Raw genomic sequence first — 16,760 nt, forward strand, 5'->3', positions numbered from 1 at the left:
TTGGCTTCCTTCTTCAACGAAAACTCTCCGTCTCTTTTCTTTTCAATAATCACCCTTTTTATGATGGGTTTCCCTCGTTAGTGGAGGAGAGAAAAAGAAGGAAAATAAATATTAAAATAAAATAAAAGAAAGGACAGGAAAATTTGAAGAAAACGAACGGAAGAGAAAATGAGAAAAACTCTCTCGCATGCAAGGCCACCAATTTGTCAGGAACGTTGGCTATAAAAGCAGCTGCCTTCCTTCAGTTCATATCATCCTTTAGAAAACCAAAACATAGAGAGTTTTGAGAGATAAGAAAACCTCACTTGTGTGAGAGAGAAAATCCTCTTGAGAGAAAAACTAAGAGAGAGTTTAGCCACTGGTGTTTGGTGAGATTATTTTTGTATTCCCATTATTTTTCTTAGTGGAAGATAGAGTGTTAATTTTGTCCATTTTATTTACACAAGACTGGGAGTGCCATATTTATTTATTGGCTCTTTAATTTTTCGCAATCTTTCCCAACAAGTGGTATCAGAGCTTTGGCTCAAAAATTATATTATTGTGTAATTTAAGATGGAGGAGTCATCGTCATCATCATCAGCAACAATGTTAAAATTGACTGCATCCAATTACTCCATTTGGAATCCAAGAATGGAGGACATCCTTTACTGCAAGGATTTGTATGAGCCCCTTCAATTGCTGGGACAAAAACCAGCAGGGAAGTCAGACGATGCATGGAGCATTCTGAATAGAAAAGTTGTCAGACAAATCCGACAATGGGTGGATCAAAGTGTGTTCCACCATGTGGCACAAGAGACGGATGCATACAAATTATGGACAAAATTGTCGTCCATGTACGAGCGGAAGACCGCTCAAAATAAAGCATCGGTTATCCGACGGTTGGTAAACCTTAAGTATAGAGATGGTCAAAGTGTTACCGAGCATCTCAGTGTCTTCCAAGGTTTGATCAACCTGTTGACGAATATGAAGATGGTGCTTGATGATGAGTTACAAGCACTAATGTTACTCAGCTCTTTGCCTGATAGCTGGGATACACTAGTAGTATCCTTAAGCAATTCAGCTCCTCAAGGCGTTCTTACATTGGACATAGTTAAAGATAACATGTTTAATGAAGAAGCAAGGAGGAAAGAACAAGGTGTAGTAGCCGAGTCAGAAGCCTTCATCTCAAAGTATCGTGGAAGAACTAGTAATAGAAAATTCCACAAGCGAGACAAATCAAATGGCAGGTCAAGAGATGGCTCGAGAGGAAGGTCCAAGACAAGAAAGGACCTAGAATGTTACCATTGTGGCGGGATAGGCCACATGAAGAGAGAGTGCAGGTTGTTTAAACGAGAGCAAGATAGAGGTAACGAAAAGAGTGATGCCAGGCACACGACCGCAACTACCTCTGGTGGAAATGAGGTAATTATTCTATGTGGTGATGGTTTCATTAACTTTTCCTCTCAAGATACATGCTGGATAGTGGACTCTGGTGCATCATTTCATGTCACCTCACGGAGGGACTTCTTTACATCTTACACCAATGGAGATTTTGGTAATGTGAGGATGGGAAATGACAAATTGTCCAAGATCGTGGGAAGAGGAGATATTTCCCTTGAAACCAACACAAGTTGTCACTTGGTCCTCAAGGATGTGAGACATGTTCCAGACATGCGTCTCAATCTAATCTCCACTGGATTACTTAACGATGAAGGATACACAAATGTCTTTGCTGAAGGGAAATGGAAACTCAGCAAGAACTCTCTTGTCCTAGCTAGCACGAGGGAAGAAGGAGAACACCCTATACATGACACATGCAAAAGTCAGTAATGGGTACGTAAATGCTCTCGCAGAAGACTCAATCGAGCTATGGCATAAACGGCTCGGTCACATGAGCGAGAAAGGGCTGCAAATTCTAGCCAAAAGAGAGGCACTGACTGGGATGAAGAAAGGCATGCCTCTAAAATCATGCACGTATTGCTTGGCTGGAAAGCAGCATAGAGCTTCGTTTCAACATGGTCATGCACAAAGAAAATCCAATGTATTGGATGTTGTGTACTCTGATGTTTGTGGTCCTATGACCACTAGTACTCTTGGTGGTGCAAGATATTTTGTTACCTTCATTGACGATCGTTCCAAGAAGGTATGGGCTTACGCACTTAGAACAAAAGATCAAGTGTATGAAGTTTTCAAGCAGTTTCATGCTAGCGTTGAACGAGAGACTGGTAGAAGCTTCAAATGTATTCGCACCGATAACGGAGGAGAATATATGGGGGCATTTAGAAACTAATGTATAAGTAATGGAATCAGGCATGAAAGATCTGTTCCGAAGACTCCTCAGAATAATGGCATAGCTGAGAGAATGAACAGAACAATTGTTGAAAGAATAAGAACAATGTTATCTCATGCCAAGCTGCCCAAAAGCTTTTGGGGTGAAGCCCTGATGATTATGGTTGATCTAATCAACCTTTCTCCTTCAGCACCTTTGAATGGTGATGTCCCGAACAAGTTCTGGTCGGGAAAAGACGTTTCCTACAATCATCTGAAAGTTTTTGGTTGTAGAGCTTTTGTTCATATTCCTAAAGACGAGAGATCCAAGCTCGACGCAAAGTCGAAAGAATGTATCTTCGTGGGATATGGGAATGAAGAATTCGGTTATAGGTTATGGGATCCTGTAGCTAGAACGATTATTAGAAGTAGAGATGTTGTCTTCTTTGAAGATCAGAACATTGAAGACATTCAAAGAGGTGATAAACCTAATAATCCTAAAGAATATCTAGCTAACTTAGATCCAGTTCCTTCCCCATTGGAGCACAATGACGAGCAAAATGAATCCAATGATACTGATGATCTAGCTAGTGATCCTATTATAAATGAACCAGTTGATGGTGACATGAGTGATGGTCATACAACTGATGGTATAATAGATGATGCAGCAGATGAAGGGCTAGAAGCACAAGCTGATGAAGAGCCAGCGGCCGAATTTCAACCAAGAAGATCGACCAGGGTACGGAGACCTCCGAATAGGTATTCTCCAGATGATTACGTTCTCCTAACAGATGGGGGAGAACCAGAATGCTATAAAGAAGCATTGACTCATGATCAACAAGATGAGTGGTTGAAAGCCATGCATGAAGAGATGCAATCTCTGCATGAGAACCACACATATGATCTAGTGAACCTACCAAAAGGTAGAAGAGCACTCAAGAACAAATGGGTGTATCGACTGAAGACGGAAGAAAACAACTCTAAGCCCAGGTTTAAGGCAAGGCTAGTTGTGAAAGGTTTCAGTCAGAAGAAAGGAATTGACTTTGAAGAGATTTTCTCACCCGTAGTAAAGATGTCATCCATACGGGTTGTACTCGGTTTGGCTGCAAGCCTGAATCTCGAGATCGAACAGCTAGATGTGAAGACAGCTTTTCTTCACGGAGATCTTGAAGAAGAAATCTACATGGAGCAGCCAGAAGGATTCAAAGTCAAAGGAAAAGAAGATTTGGTATGTCGGCTGAAGAAGAACTTATATGGACTCAAGCAGGCACCTCGACAATGGTACAAGAAGTTTGATTCCTTCATGATTGAACACAGATATCGAAGGACTACTTCAGACCATTGTGTATTTGTGAAAAGATTTGATGATGGCGAATTCATCATACTTCTTCTCTATGTCAATGACATGTTGATCGTAGGACAAAACAGTGACACGATTAGCAAGCTGAAGAAAGAGTTGAGCAAGTCTTTTGCTATGAAAGACTTAGGACCCGCAAAACGAATCCTTGGTATGAGTATATCCCGTGACAGAAAAAATCGAAAGTTGAGGTATCACAGAAAGTTATATCGAGAAGGTACTAAAGCGGTTTAACATGGATAAATCAAAACCAGTTTCTACTCCATTTCCTAGTCACTTCAAGCTTAGTTCAAAGCAGAGTCCCACATGTGAGAAAGAAAAAGAAAACATGGCTATGGTGCCATATTCCTCGGCTGTTGTTAGTCTGAGGTATGCAATGATTTGCACGAGGCCGGACATAACGCACGCAGTTGGCGTTGTAAGCAGATTCCTGTCTAAACCAGGCAGAGAGCATTGGAATGCTGTGAAGTGGATTCTCAGATATCTCAGGGGTACTTCCAAAATGAGTTTGTGCTTTGGAGGTGGAAAACCTGAATTGATTGGTTACACAGATATAGACATGGCAGGAGATCTTGATTCCAGAAAATCTACTTCATGATACCTAATTACATTTTCAGGGGGAGCAGTTTCGTGGCAATCAAAGTTACAGAAATGTGTTGCTCTATCAACTACAGAGGCAGAGTTTATTGCAGCTACTGAAGCATGCAAAGAAATGCTTTGGATGAAGCGATTCCTACAAGAATTAGGGTAAGAGCAGCACAAATACATTTTGCATTGCGATAGTCAGAGTGCGAACCACTTGAGCAAGAATCCGAGTTTTCACTCGAGGTCGAAGCACATTGATGTGCGATATCACTGGATACGTGATGTGTTGGAGTCAAAGCAATTACAGCTTGAGAAAATCCATACTGATGACAATAGTTCAGATATGATGACCAAGTCCTTACCTAAGGACAAGTACGAATTTTGCAAAAGAGCAGCTAGACTGCTGGAGCCCTCCACCTAAGTCGGGAGGGGGGGATTAATGGGTTTCCCTCGTTAGTGGAGGAGAGAAAAAGAAGGAAAATAAATATTAAAATAAAATAAAAGAAAGGACAGGAAAATTTGAAGAAAACGAACAGAAGAGAAAATGAGAAAAACTCTCTCGCATGCAAGGCCACCAATTTGTCAGGAACGTTGGCTATAAAAGCAACTGCCTTCCTTCAGTTCATATCATCCTTTAGAAAACCAAAACATAGAGAGTTTTGAGAGATAAGAAAACCTCACTTGTGTGAGAGAGAAAATCCTCTTGAGAGAAAAACCAAGAGAGAGTTTAGCCACCGGTGTTTGGTGAGATTATTTTTGTATTCCCATTATTTTTCTTAGTGGAAGATAGAGTATTAATTTTGTCCATTTTATTTACACAAGGCTGGGAGAAGTCAGATCCTGGGAGTGCCATATTTATTTATTGGCTCTTTGATTTTTTGCAATCTTTCCCAACATTTTATTTGCCACTCCACAATATCCACAAAAATTGGCAGTGTCTTCTGATTAGTTGCCGCTGGATTCAGTGGGAGAGCAAGAAACCCCTGCAAGTTGAAGACGTCGTTCTTGTGCTCCATTACAACGTCTGCCACATCCATGATACCTATTGAACAGGTCATGAGATGTTTGTAGCATCTGTTCCAGCTTTTGTTATCTCGGGAGGCCAACATCAGCTTGTGTGCTTTGTACAATTCATCTAATTTTTCTGCACAAAGCCGTAGATCTCGGGTACTCTTATACCTGGATTTCCGATTGTATATGGAGTTTTGCTGCGTCAGACGGTTGTGATAGCTGAGTTTCGGTTCAGGCAGAGACAATTCTAATATCTCCTCAACTTGGAACTGTGGAATGTCCGAAGTCGCTGAATGGAAACAATATCATATCAGACTCTACGCTATACAACATGCAAACAAAATAATGTTAAGGACTATTTGCTAACGTCTTTTTACAATCCCGAAGCCCTTTCCATGCATGCGATCCCGACATTTTCCCAGAAAAGTTGCATTAACTCTAAAAAACGATGAAGAATTAGAAAAGAAACGCTTTTAATCGAACAAAATATTAAGTTAATGAATTGACATGTTACCGAAATTCACTCTGTTGGAGACATTTTCCTGAGATTTTCTCAGGAAAGTGGAAGAAAATTGATCAGATCTGAAAAAATTACAAAAATATGAAGAGGCTGATCACCGAAACCCATAAATCAGAAATGATACAAAGATAAAATAATGAAATAACACTTACCGAGTTGCCAGAGGATTAGAAAAGCTTAGCATACATTTTCCATTTCCCGAGAAAGTGGAGGAAAATGTTGGATAGGCGGGAAAAAGCAGAGCAAATTCCATGGGTTTCTTGGCTAATCACCGAAACCCGTAAATCAGAAATGATACAAAGATAAAATAATGAAATAACACTTACCGAGTTTCCAGAGGATTAGAAAAGCTTAGCAGACATTTTCCATTTCCCGAGAAAGTGGAGGAAAATGTTGGATAGGCGGGAAAAAGCAGAGCAAATCCCATGGGTTTCTTGGCTGATCACCGAAACCCGTAAATCAGAAATGATACAAAGATAAAATAATGAAATAACACTTACCGAGTTGCTAGAGGATTAGAAAAGCTTAGCAGACATTTTCCATTTCCCGAGAAGGTGGAGGAAAATATTGGATAGGCGGGAAAAAGCAGAGCAAATCCCATGGGTTTCTTGGCTGATCACCGAAACCCGTAAATCAGAAATGATACAAAGATAAAATAATGAAATAACACTTACCGAGTTGCCAGAGGATTAGAAAAGTTTAGCAGACATTTTCCATTTCCCGAGCAAGTGGAGGAAAATGTTGGATAGGCGGGAAAAAGCAGAGCAAATCCCATGGGTTTCTTGGCTGATCACCGAAACCCGTAAATCAGAAATGATACAAAGATAAAATAATGAAATAACACTTACCGAGTTGCCAGAGGATTAGAAAAGCTTAGCAGACATTTTCCATTTCCCGAGAAGGTGGAGGAAAATGTTGGATAGGCGGGAAAAAGCAGAGCAAATCCCATGGGTTTCTTGGCTGATCACCGAAACCCGTAAATCAGAAATGATACAAAGATAAAATAATGAAATAGCACTTACCGAGTTGCCAAAGGATTAGAAAAGCTTAGCAGACATTTTTCATTTCCCGAGAAAGTGGAGGAAATGTTGGATAGGTGGGAAAAAGCAGAGCAAATCCCATGGGTTTCTTGGCTAATCACTGAAACCCATAAATCAGAAATGATACAAAGATAAAATAATGAAATAACACTTACCGAGTTTCCAGAGGATTAGAAAAGCTTAGCAAACATTTTCCATTTCCCGAGAAAGTGGAGGAAAATGTTGGATAGGCGGGAAAAAGCAGAGCAAATCCCATGGGTTTCTTGGCTGATCACCGAAACCCGTAAATCAGAAATGATACAAAGATAAAATAATGAAATAACACTTACCGAGTTGCCAGAGGATTAGAAAAGCTTAGCAGACATTTTCCATTTCCAGAGAAAGTGGAGGAAAATGTTGGATAGACGGGAAAAAGCAGAGCAAATCCCATGGGTTTCTTGGCTGATCACCGAAACCCGTAAATCAGAAATGGTACAAAGATAAAATAATGAAATAACACTTACCGAGTTGCCAGAGGATTAGAAAAGCTTAGCAGACATTTTCCATTTCCCGAGAAAGTGGAGGAAAATGTTGGATAGGCGGGAAAAAGCAGAGCAAATCCCATGGGTTTCTTGGCTGATAACCGAAACTCGTAAATCAGAAATGATACAAAGATAAAATAATGAAATAACACTTACCGAGTTGCCAGAGGATTTGAAAAGCTTAGCAGACATTTTCCATTTCCCAAGAAAGTGGAGGAAAATGTTGGATAGGCGGGAAAAAGCAGAGCAAATCCCATGGGTTTCTTGGCTGATCACCAAAACCCGTAAATCAGAAATGATACAAAGATAAAATAATGAAATAACACTTACCGAGTTGCCAGAGGATTAGAAAAGCTTAGCAGACATTTTCCATTTCCCGAGAAGGTGGAGGAAAATGTTGGATAGGCGGGAAAAAGCAGAGCAAATCCCATGGGTTTCTTGGCTGATCACCGAAACCCGTAAATCAGAAATGATATAAAGATAAAATAATGAAATAACACTTACCGAGTTGCCAGAGGATTAGAAAAGCTTAGCAGACATTTTCCATTTCCCGAGCAAGTGGAGGAAAATGTTGGATAGGCGGGAAAAAGCAGAGCAAATCCCATGGGTTTCTTGGCTGATCACCGAAACCCGTAAATCAGAAATGATACAAAGATAAAATAATGAAATAACACTTACCGAGTTGCCAAAGGATTAGAAAAGCTTAGCAGACATTTTCCATTTCCCGAGAAAGTGGAGGAAAATGTTGGATAGGCGGGGAAAAGCAGAGCAAATCGCATGGGTTTCTTCTGACAGTTTCTTGGGGAAGGTGAGTTTGCAGATTTACAGCCAAAATAGCCTCCGCAATTACTTTTATACCCTCTTCAGCCAGGGAAAGCTCAAAAATCTACATACGTCACGTGAAGAAACCGCCTCCAGAAACTAACTAACTAAATTAGTTGATTAGTTACGATTAAAATACAAATTTCGTTAGCTCGGAATAACAAATAAGTTACCTTTTCTTTCGTACATTATAGATGAGAGTATTTTTCTCACGTGTCCTTGCTATGATACTGCTTTTAACTGTGTTGATGCTCAAAATGGTTAGGCCAAAGTTAAGTCCAACTTAGTGATGAGGTGTGATGGATGATGGATGAAGGTGAGGACCTTCACCAAGTGTGAGAGGATTTGGGCAAACGATAAACATACGGAAGACAAGATATACATGGTTCACCCGAATGATGGCTACATCCACGGAGAAGGGTATTCTCATTATGATAATGTTTGTTTACATTTGTACAAGGGGATTAGACCCAAATATAAAGATAACAAATGAGAAGCCCAGTCTAGTGATTTAGAAGAGAGAGTCCCTTTCTCAGAGGAGAGTAGTCTTCTTTTATAGGTGAGGGGGAGTCTCCATCTCTTGTAGTTTTCCGATGTGGGACTCCTCTTGCTTTGCTTAGAGTTGTGATTTGTGGTGATGCTTCTTTGGCTAAGGTGATGACCTCTCAAAGCATGGCACTCGAATGATCTAGCCTAGCTAGTTGCTCGGTCAGTTATGGTACAAACAGTAGTCCCCCAAGTTCTCGAGTAAGAAGGTACTTCTTGGTTGGGGACTTGTAATTTTAAGTGCACTGGCCGAGCAGCACCATAGTTCATCTTCCAAGCTGTATAGTGTACTACCCATAATCCCCCAAGTCCCCTGGTAAGAAGGACATTTGGAAGGGAGAGAACTTGGCACGAGGGTGCCGAAGGGACAAAGTTGCATGTCTCAGGGTAATGTGGTTGGGCACGAGGGTGCCGAAGGCATAAGAATTGCATGTGTCAAGGCGATGGGCTTAGGTGCGAGGGTGCCGAAGGTGACACTAAGCTTGCATGTTTGCAAGGAGATGTGTTTAGGCACGGGGGTGCCAAAGACAAAGAGGATGCCGAAGGAGACATGAAGCTTGCATGTCACAAGTCAATGTGGCTAGGCACGAGGGTGCCTAAGGCACAAAGCTTGCATGTCACAAGGCGATGTGGCCTAGGCACAACGGTGCCAAAGGCATAAGACTTGCATGTTGCAAGACAATGGAGCTAGGCACGGGGGTGCCGAAGGCAAAGGGGATGCCGAAGGCACAAAGCTTGCATGTCGCGAGGCAATGTGCCTAGGCACGAGGGTGCGGAAGGCATAAGAATTGCATGTCGCAAGGCGATGGGCCTAGGCACGAGGGTGCCGAAGGTGACACAAAGCTTGCATGTTTGCAAGGCAATGTGCTTAGGCACGGGGGTGCCGAAGGCAAAGGGGATGCCGAAGGTGACACAAAGCTTGCATGTTTGCAAGGCAATGTGCTAGGCTCGGGGGTGCCGAATGCAAAGGGATGCCGAATGGTCACAAAGCTTGCATGTCGCAAGGGGATGTGCTGAGGCACGGGGGTGCCGAAGGCAAAGGGATGCCGAAGGGTCACAAAGATTGCATGTCGCAAGGCGATGTGCCTAGGCACTAGGGTGCTGAAGGCTACACAAAGCTTGCATGTTTGCAAGGCAATATAGCTAGGCTCGGAGGCACCGAAGGCAAAGGGGATGCGGAAGGCACAAAGCTTGCATGTCGCAAGGTAATGTGCCTAGGCACGAGGGTGCCGAAGGTGACACAGAGCTTGCATGTTTGCAAGGTGATGTGCTTAGGCACGGGGGTGCCGAAGGTGGCACAAAGCTTGCATGTTTGCAAGGCAATGTGCTAGGCTCGGGGGTGCCGAATGCGAAGGGATGCCGAAGGGTCACAAAGCTTGCATGTCGCAAGGCGATGTGCTGAGGCATAGGGGTGCCGAAGGCAAAGGGATGCCGAAAGGTCACAAAGATTGCATGTCGCAAGGCGATGTGCCTAGGCACGAGGGTGCCGAAGGCGACACAAAGCTTGCATGTTTGCAAGGCAATATAGCTAGGCTTGGAGGTGCCGAAGGCAAAGGGGATGCGGAAGGCACAAAGCTTGCATGTCCCAAGGCAATGTGCCTAGGCACGAGGGTGCCGAAGGCATAAGAATTGCATGTTGCAAGACAGTGGAGCTAGGCTCGGAGGTGCCGAACACAAAGGGGATGTCGAAGGCATGAGGATGCCTATGGACATTTGGGCTTTCGGCATGTCCTTGGAGCTGGGCCTTCCAGGCTTCGGCATGTACTGGTCCTTGGAGCTGGGCCTTCAAGGCTTCGACAAGAACTTGAGGGGCTTGATCCCACAAGTTTCCAAGTTCTTGGTAGGTGGGCCTCGTGACCTGGGCTTTGACAAATGCCTAGGGTTTATGCTCTGTGGAGCTGGGCTGCAAGGGGTTAGGCAAGATAAATTTTCCAGGATGTAAGCCATTGCCTGAACATGGGCCTTGCTGTTCGGCATGGTCTAATGGGAATGATTTTCTCTAGGGCCTGGGTACCTTCGACAGGGGCTGGGGTCTTGAAGCGTCAGCAAGGGTGTTTTGGGGAGCACTTTACGAGCCCTTTTATTCCTTCTGCACAGTGCCTGCCATTCGACAGGGCTTTTTTTTTTTTTTTTGGAGGGCCTTGTGGACATTTGGGCTTTCGGCATGTCCTTGGAGCTGGGCCTTCAAGGCTTCGGCAAGGGCTTGTTCTTGGAGCTAGGCCTTCAAGGCTTCGGCAAGGGCTGGGCTGTGCTGTGCTGTAAATTTGGAAGGAGCCGAGGAGGCTTCGGAATAGAGCTACTGGAGCTGGGTTTTGGACTGGTTTGGAGCTGGGCTGCAAAGGATCCTTCGGCAAGGATTTTGTTGAGCTGTGTATTTGTGCCCCACAGCCCTTGCCGTTCGGCAAGGGTTATTTGAAAAGTTTCAAGCGCCTCTTTTTTAGCATAATTTATTTCGGCATGGCTATACCTTTTTTTTGGGTATATATTATTTTTATTCAGTAATACGTGTATAATACGTGAATTTTGTGTGTCCTACTTAAACTTTTGTAAAAAATACGTGTATTAAACATGAGAAATACGTGCGTACAGGTATAACACATTATTAAACGTGAAAGTGCTAAAATCTTTATGCGGGTAATAACTTTGGAAAGGTAAAAAATCAAAAAGGGAAGATAGATACTCGAGCAATGGCATAATAGTGATGGATAGGGCTCTTGGGGTATGGAGAAATTGAAAAAAGAAATCCAAACGATTTCATAAAAGACTTAACAAATAGAAATGAATAACTTTGTGTCCATTTTCTTCAATCCTTTTATATTAAATGATAATTAAAATGTAATCACTATGCAAAGTGATTAAAAGAGGCTAAGATATCACATGATTACGTATAGTAAATTAAAGAAGTAGGCCAAAGAACAAAAGTAAAGAATGCCATTTAATAATTTTAAAATATTAAAAATAAAAAAGAGTATAGCCGTGCGGCTATACTATGTATATCATTGGAAAAAAGGAGCCTCCCAGCCCCTAGGTCCCACGTATCAAAAGAGCAGAGCCTAAATTTTTAAAAAATATGGAAACACCAGTACAGCCGTGCGGCTATAATCTTTTTTAGTTCAAAAAATAGTATAGCCGCATGGCTACACTATATATATATAAAGAACCGCCCGAGGCCTCAGCCCACGTGTCAGAGAGGCCCATGGCCCAATCCCACGTGTCAGAGAGGCCCAACGGCTTTACTTTTTTTAAAAAACAACCCACGTGTCAGAGAGGCCCATGGCCTAAGCCCACTTGTCAAAGAGGCCCAACGGCTATACTTTTTTTTAAAAACAATTAAAACAATAGTATAGCCGCGCGCCTATACTACTTTATGTATATATATAAAAAGACCCGCCTAAGGCCTACGCCCACGTGTCAGAGAGGCCCATGGCCTAAGCCCACATGTCAAAGAGGCCTAGGCCCACGTGTCAAAGAGGTAAAGCCATACTATTTTTTAAATGCAAAGAAGGCGTATAGCCGAATGGCTATACTATTTTTTTTAAATTCAATGCGGCTGTACTATTATATATATAAAAAGGCCAGCCCCATGGCGTAAGCCCACGTGTCAAAGAGGTAAAGCCATACTATTTTTAAATGAAAAAAAAGAGTACAGCCGAACGGCTATACGATTTTTTTTAAATTCAATTAAATAGTATAGCCGTGCGGCGATACTATTATATATATAAAAAGGCCGGCCCATGGCCAAAGCCCACGTGTCAAGGAGGTACAGCCATACTATTTTTGAAATGCAAAAAAGGAGTATAGCCGAAAGGTTATACTATTTTTTAATATTCAAATAAATAGTATAGCCGTGCGGCTATACTATTATGTATAAAAAAAGGCCGGCCCATGGCCTAAGCCCACGTGTCAAAGAGGCCTAAGCCATACTATTTTTTAAATGCAAAAAAGGAGTATAGCCGAACGGCTATACTATTTTTTTAAAATTCAAATAAATAGTATAGCCGTGCGGCGGTACTATTATATATGTAAAAAGGCCGGCCCATGGCCTAAGCCCACGTGTCAAAGAGGCAAAGCCATGATATTTTTTAAATGCAAAAAACGAGTATAGCCGACCGGGTATACTATTACATAAATAAAAAGGCCGGCCCATGGCCTAAGCCCACGTGTCAAAGAGGCCTAGGCCAATGTGTAAAACAAGTAAAGCCATACTATTTTTCAAATGCAAGAAAGGAGTATAGCCGAACGGCTATACTATTTTTTTTTAAATTCAAATAAATAGTATAGCCGTGCGGCTATACTATTATATATATAAAAGGGCCGGCCCATGGCCTAAGCCCGCGTGTCAAAGAGGCCTAAGCCCACGTGTCAAAGAGGTAAAGCCATACAATTTTTAAATGCAAAAAAAGAGTACAGCCGCACGACTATACTCTTTTTTTAAAATTCAAATGAATAGTATAGCCGTTCGGCTACACCATTATATATATAAAAAGGCCGGCCCATGGCCTAAGCCAACGTGTCAAAGAGGCCTAAGCCCACGTGTCAAAGACGTAAAGCCATACTATTTTTTAAATTCAAAAAAGTAGTACAGCCGAACGGCTATACTATTTTTTTAAATTCAAAAAAAAAAGTATAGCCATGCGGCTGTACTAATATGTATAAAAAAAGGCCGGCACATGGCCTAAGCCCAGGTGTCAAAGAGGCCTAAGCCCAGGTGTCAAAGAGGCCTAAGCTATACTATCTTTTAAATGAAACAAATTTTTTTAAAATTCAAATAAATAGTATAGCCGTGCGGCTGTACTATTATATATATTAAAAGGCCGGCCCATGGCCTAAGCCCACGTGTCAAAGAGGTAAAGCCATACTATTTTTTAAATGCAAAAAAGGAGTATAGCCGAACGGCTATACATTTTTTTAAAAATTCAAATAAATAGTCTAGCCACGCGGCTATACTATTATATATATATATATATAGATATATAGATGTACAGAGAGCTTCCATTGAGGGATCCCTCAAATAAGCTTATTTGAGGGACACCTCTTGTAGGGCCCACTCCAGATTGTATTTCACTAATCCAAACCATCTATTTTGTAGATACTCATTCAAAGATCATCTCTACAAAAAATCACTTGAATCCGATATCATTTGATCATTCAATTGAGTTCTTGAAATTTTAGTACTTTCTTGAAGCACCGTGTTCATTGATTTTGTAGGACACAATTAGATATCGAAACTGTTTCTGATTTGTCTAATTTTTTGTAAGGATGATCTATAAATGAAGACCTAAAAAATAGATTGTTTGGATCGTTGAAAAAAAATTTATAGGGTATCCTAAAGGGCATCCCTCAAATAAATTATTTGAGGGATCCCTCAATAGAAGGGGACTGTATAGATGTATATGTATATATAAAGGCCGGACCACGGCCGAAGCCCACGTGTCAAAGAGGCCTAAGCCCACGTGTCAAAGAGGTAAAGCCATACTATTTTTTAAATGCAAAAAAGGAGTATAGCCGCACGGATATACTATTTTTGAAAATTCAAATAAATAGTATAGCCGTGCGGCTATACTAATATATATATATATATATATAAAAGGCCGGCCCATGGCCTAAGCCCACGTGTCAAAGAGGCCCAGGCCCACGTGTCGAAGAGGTAAAGCCATACTATTTTTTAAATGAAAAAAAGGAGTATAGCCACACGGCTATACGGTTTTTAAAATTCAAAAAGGAGTATAGCCGCACGGATATACTATGTATATCTTTAGAAAAAAGAAGCCTACCAGCCCCTATGTTCCACGTGTCAAAAGAGCAAAGCCTTAATTTTTTAAAAATATGGAAACACAGGTACCGCCGCTTTCCAGTGTGTTACTCTGCGTAGATATCTAAAGTTTTCCTAAGTTTTAAGTTCCTGCCCAAATATAGCTTGTTGCAGGAATAGAATTCTAGTTGACATTGGTTGCATCTCTTTGTACAATTGTCATATACATCTGAGGGAGAACAGTGAAAAGTGAATGTCAATTACTTATTCAAAAATCTAGAAGACATACATTGTAATATACATTGGTGGTTGTTTGTAATTATTAATTGTAATAAATTGTTATCGCTGTTATTCCTTTGTGATATGGCTTGTCATCTTTCAAATAAATTGTTCAATTTCTTACTTGGCTGTGATCTCCCTTTTCCAGGAAAGAAATACGGGACTTGACCAGGTCGCTCACGAGAGTTTAAATTTTACGGAAGAAATATTGAGTGCTAGATCGTTTTCCAGGCAGCTGGCTGAGCAAATGACACTCGCCAAAGCTTATGTTATTATTGCCAAAGAGCACAATAACCTTCATCTTGCTTGGGAGCTTAGTTCAAAGATCAGAAATTGCCAGCTTTTGCTATCAAAAGCTGCCATGAGGGGGGAGCCAGTCACCTTAGAGGAAGCAGAGCCAATAATTAAAAGCCTTTCATATCTTATATTTAGGGCAGAAGATGCACATTATGACATTGCAACCACAATAATGACAATGAAATCTCATATCCAAGCCCTTGAAGAGCGTGCAAATGCAGCCACAGTTCAAAGCACAGTATTTGGGCAACTAGCTGCTGAAGCATTACCCAAAAGCCTCCATTGCCTAAATGTTAAACTCACAGCTGATTGGCTTAGAAAGCCATCTCTGCAAGAACTTGCAGATGAGAAGAGGAACTCTCCCAAACTCATGGACAACAATCTCTACCATTTCTGCATATTTTCGGACAATGCGTTGGCCACCTCTGTGGTTGTCAACTCTACTGTCTCCAATGCTGACCATCCAAAACAGCTGGTCTTCCACATTGTCACGAATGGGATCAACTATGGCACTATGCAGGCTTGGTTCCTCAGTAATGATTTCAAAGGGTCCACAATAGAAGTGCAGATGTTGAGGAATTTTCTTGGTTTAATGCCTCTTATGCTCCGATCGTGAAGCAGCTCCTCAGTGCAGATTCCCAAGCCTACTATATTGGAGGATATCAAGATAATGTTGCACCAAAGTTGCGGAGCCCTAAGTATCAATCTTTGCTCAGTCACCTTCGATTTTACATCCCAGAGATCTATCCGCAGCTGGAGAAGGTAGTTTTTCTTGATGATGATGTTGTTGTCCAGAAGGATCTGACCCCACTTTTCTCATTGGATTTGCATGGAAATGTGAATGGAGCAGTGGAAACTTGTCTTGAAGCATTTCATCGTTATTATAAGTATCTCAATTTCTCAAACACAATCATCAGCTCAAAATTTGATCCACAGGCATGCGGATGGGCCTTCGGTATGTTTTTGATCTAACTGCTTGGAAGAAAGCGAACGTAACTGCACGTTATCATTACTGGCAGGAGCAGAATGCTGATGGGACGCTTTGGAGGGTGGGCACTCTTCCGCCTGGCCTTCTAACTTTTTATGGTCTGACAGAGCCGCTTGATAGGAGATGGCATGTATTAGGACTGGGGTATGATCTGAATATTGACAACCGATTGATTGAGAGCGCAGCGGTTGTTCACTTTAACGGATTCATGAAGCCATGGCTGAAGTTGGCCATTGAAAGGTATAGGCCTCTTTGGGAGCGATATGTAAATCGTAGCCACCCATATCTCCAGGATTGTGTCACAAGTTAGAGTGGCTACTTCTTGCTATATTGGGGTTTGATCCATGATGAGCTATTCCAGAGAGAATGTAAAAAAGAAAATTCATTATTTCCTCTGTAGGTCATTGAGGGGTTTGAAGATCTGCTTGAATTTTTGGGGTGGCATTTTTGTCAAACGGGACCTGTTAGATCAGCTGAGACTTGAACTGATCAGAACGCCTGGTGGTTTGTGGCGCCCTTATGTTCCAGTCATTTGGGTACATCTAGGAGACTCTGTGTTCTCTGATCTTTCTAGTTATAAAACTCTAATTATTAACGGACATGCCACTGTCATTTAAACACTATAATAATGTAGGTTTGTAAAACAGTTTTTATGTGTATTTCTTTAGCCACCCGGTATTGTAATTGATGAAACACAAAGTGCTGATGCGAAATAGCTAGAAATTACATGAGACGCTCAAAGAGAAGGAGTCTTTGATAATAGAAAGAGCATAGCTCTGTTTGACATTACAATTG

At 41.6% G+C, this 16,760-nt stretch overlaps 1 pseudogene; it reads left to right on the top strand.

The window, feature by feature from the left end:
- Nucleotides 10,343–16,275, top strand: LOC18776969 (annotated as a pseudogene).

Source organism: Prunus persica, chromosome G5 (genome assembly GCF_000346465.2).
Source record: "Prunus persica cultivar Lovell chromosome G5, Prunus_persica_NCBIv2, whole genome shotgun sequence".
Lineage (NCBI taxonomy): Eukaryota > Viridiplantae > Streptophyta > Magnoliopsida > Rosales > Rosaceae > Prunus > Prunus persica.